This window comes from Myxocyprinus asiaticus, chromosome 18 (genome assembly GCF_019703515.2).
Source record: "Myxocyprinus asiaticus isolate MX2 ecotype Aquarium Trade chromosome 18, UBuf_Myxa_2, whole genome shotgun sequence".
Classification (NCBI taxonomy): Eukaryota; Metazoa; Chordata; class Actinopteri; order Cypriniformes; family Catostomidae; genus Myxocyprinus; species Myxocyprinus asiaticus.
In genome coordinates, this window is record NC_059361.1 from 28,847,352 (window position 1) to 28,851,166 (window position 3,815).

Below are 3,815 nucleotides of genomic sequence, written 5' to 3' on the forward strand. Positions count from 1 at the left end.
CAAAAACTGAGATGTTGGTGATTAATAGCTTGTAAAAAGCCAGCGACTGTCTGATGGCCACTGATCTAAGGTCCCTTTGCGATTAGATGCTCTCACGCTCACGGAAGGCTGTGATGACAAGGATGTGATCTGTGTGATGATGTGTTTGGGGGCAGGTATGTATCATTGTGTAACAAACAGTAACTGAGACAGGAGGCCACATTCCATCAAACTATCTCTACACTCCTGTTGTTGAAAAATAAAGATGGTTATACCACACAAACTATGAAATGGGAAAAGCCTCTGAAACATTTGGAACAGTTAAAGGAATAGTTTCCCTAAACACGAAATTGATGTCATCATTTACTCACCCTCATGTCATTCCAAACTTGTATTTCTTCCATGAAACACAAAAGGTGAAATTTTGAACACTCTTTTCCATATAATGGAAGAGAATAAGGACTGGGGGTATTGAGCTCCAAAATGATTATAAATCACTATATTACTATAAAAGTATAAAAAATGTGGTCTGTACAGTTTGTTAACACAAAAATCGAGGTTAAGGCATTACGTTGTCATGGCAACAAAGTTGCAAAACTGGACATACCTTTACACAGATAAGGTCAGTAAGCGATTTTATCACACTAAAATCATGTTAACAAGCAAATACTGTTTGTCTTGTGGCTATACTTTTGAAAGTATTTTAATGTTTAGGAATTGGTCCCATTCACTTCCATTGTAAGTGCCCCACAGTAACCCAGATTTTTTTCTAAATGAATTTTTGTGGTAATCAACATCAACAGGCAGTTGATTAAAGGAATAGTACACCCAAAAATTATAATTCTCTCATTATGTACTCACACTCATGCCATCCCAGATGTGTATTACTTTTTTATTCTGTAAAACACAAATTAAGAATTTTAGAAGAATATTTCAGCTCTGTAGGTCCATACAATGCAAGTGAATGGGTGCCAAAATGTTGATGCTACAGAAAGCACATAAAGGCAGTATAAAAGTAATCCATATGACTCCAGATGTTTAATCCATATCTTCAGAAGTGATATAATAGGTGTGAGTGAGAAACAGATCAATATTTATGTCCATTTTTGCTAGAAATTCTTCTCCCTGCTCAGTAGGGGGTGTATGCATGAAGAATGTGAATCACCAAAAACACAAGAAGAATGTGAAAGATAAAGTGGAGATTGATTGAGCAGGGAGATGAATTTATAGTAAAAATTTACTAAAATAATTATCTGTTTATCACCTTCACCTATCAAATCACTTCTGAAGACATTGATTTAACCACTGGAGTCATATGGATTACTTTTATGCTGCCTTTATGTGTTTTTTGGAGCTTCAAAAGTTTGGCACCCATTCACTTGCATTGTATGGACCAAAAGAGCTGAGAAAGTCTTCTAAAAATCTTTGTTTGTGTTCTGCTGAAGAAAGGAAGTCATACACATCCGGCATAAGGGTGAGTAAATGATGAGAGAAATTTCATTTTGGGTGAACTATCCCTTTAAGTTTAACTTGTATTGAACCCAGAATATTCCTTTGTAAAATGTAAGTTCTTATTCTTTGATAATGTCCTTTCCAGTCAGCAAGTACCCACTGCAACCCGGATCATTGAGCCACAGAGTCAAATACAAGAACGAGATCACCAGTTTTGTGAAATGGATCACCCAAATCATTGAAAAGATCTCACTCAAACAAACAATTTTTAAACAAATCACAAAATATAACTTCTCTCATTAACTTTTATAAACATGACAAGGAAAGCTAGGGCAGAAGTCAAGATTTTCATAAGATTCACATAGATTTAGATCAGTTCCAAACACAAAGCTATGGCTTTAGAACACTGGAATATAGCACACAAGTCATATAGAATGTTTTTATGATACTTTTTTGGTGATTGTTTTGTTATTTTGGAGCTTGACAGCCCCAGTTCTTACTTACTTTTATTACATGGGGGAAAATGGCCAGGATAATCACTTTAAAATTATTATTTTGTGTGTGTGTGTGTGTGTGTGTGTGTGTGTGTGTGTGTGTGTGTGTGTGTGTGTGTTTGTGTGTTCCACAGAGGAAAGATTAGTCAGAGGAAACACATTTAGTCAGTGGAGAATTCTCAGGGCCAGTAAAGCCTTCTCTGCTGGCGTAACATGCCAAATAATTTTTCATCCTTTCATTCTCAATAACCTTTTTGCCTATGTATTTTTAATCACTTTCCGCTCTTAATTAATCTACAAACAAATAGAGAAAAACGAAAAGTTTATCCTGTCAGAATTTATTCCTTGATGCTTACAAGCAAAGCGTGACAACTGTTTCACAAATTGCATGCCCAAAGCAGCGCGTGAGCCTGAGCTCCACCCCGTCAGGCCTTCAGAATTTCCACAGAATCCCTCAACGGTGCAAATGGGCAACTAAAGTCAGATTGTCAGATTCATCAGCCAATCAGATTGATTTATTTGTTCTTGGTGGGTGTGATCTTTAGGATATGTCCCGGTTGAGGCCTTCTAGCTGGCCTTGAGTGATGCAATCACACTTTAAGTGATGTAATTTGAAAGTGAAGAGCGCAAGATCGTCATCACTGCCGCTATCGCCATTGAGAAGGAGATCCTTATGGATTTAAAAACAGGAGATGTTCTGCATGACCCTGTGATTGCTGAATTTATTAAACAGGAAAGGAGGACTGATTTTCACTTCAAGTAAATTGGTAAGTGTTTTTGCATTGTTATAGCAACATCAGGAGTTTTCTAAGTGTAAATTAGGCCGCTTGAGAATTCAGTGTCGGATCAAGTTTTGAAAAGTAGTGCTGCATTCCATTCAACTCGGAAAGTCAGATTTTACAACTTCCTTACTAGGAAAAGTGCAATGGAATGCATCTTGAAGTCAGAATTACAACTCGTAGGCTCGTGCGGAAATTCTCAACCCTGATTTCGCCGAGATGCAGGGGCATGATGTCACACACACATGTCGACACTCAGGGAGATATACAAAGTAAGTGATAAACATTCACTTTATTAAGTAATATCGATAAATGAGTTTGTTTCCACATTACATGATATTAAAACTTGTTTAACAAACGCCTGCTGAAACAGGTGTATAAAACATTATAATCTCTTTTGATAATCGTACACCTGAAGCACAAATGCTAGCGCTGCAGCATTGTTTATCAGTTGGGTTGCTAGCAGACATCTCTAATGAGAGTCAAACCCCTGTTAAGCTAATAGGAGCATTGCAGTTTTGTTTCCTTAAACATCATCTTCCAAATATCAGGGAATGGAATGCATTTATGGTCGGAGATATCAAGTAGTAATATCCCTCATCCAACTTGAATGCAGCATAACCGTGTACCCTGACAAAACAAAATTTATTGCAAGCAACATTTAAATAGCAAATATTATTAGATAGATTTTTCCAGGTATTATAGACCTTGGTAGATTCATATAAAAAATTATGATTTTTGAATGTCTGTTCGGGAGATTTTCATTTCACAAAACAGTCATGCTGCAGTTAAAATTAAGTTAAAACTTGCTTTAGCATTAAGTGTCGTTTCAAGTACTGGCTTTCATGCATGGACGTGTTTTTAAAATGTCAATTAGTATTACTAGTTAGCTGTGACATAATGTACGATCAGGGTTGGGAGGGTTACTTTTGAAATGTATTCCACTACAGATTACAGAATTCATGCTGTAAAATGTAATTTGTAATGTATTCCGTTAGATTACTCAAGGTCAGTAACATATTCTAAATACTTTGGATTACTTCTTCAGTACTGGTAGATTTTTTCATTTGTTTTGACTGTAAAAACTCTGCCAGTACAGTAAGACAAAATA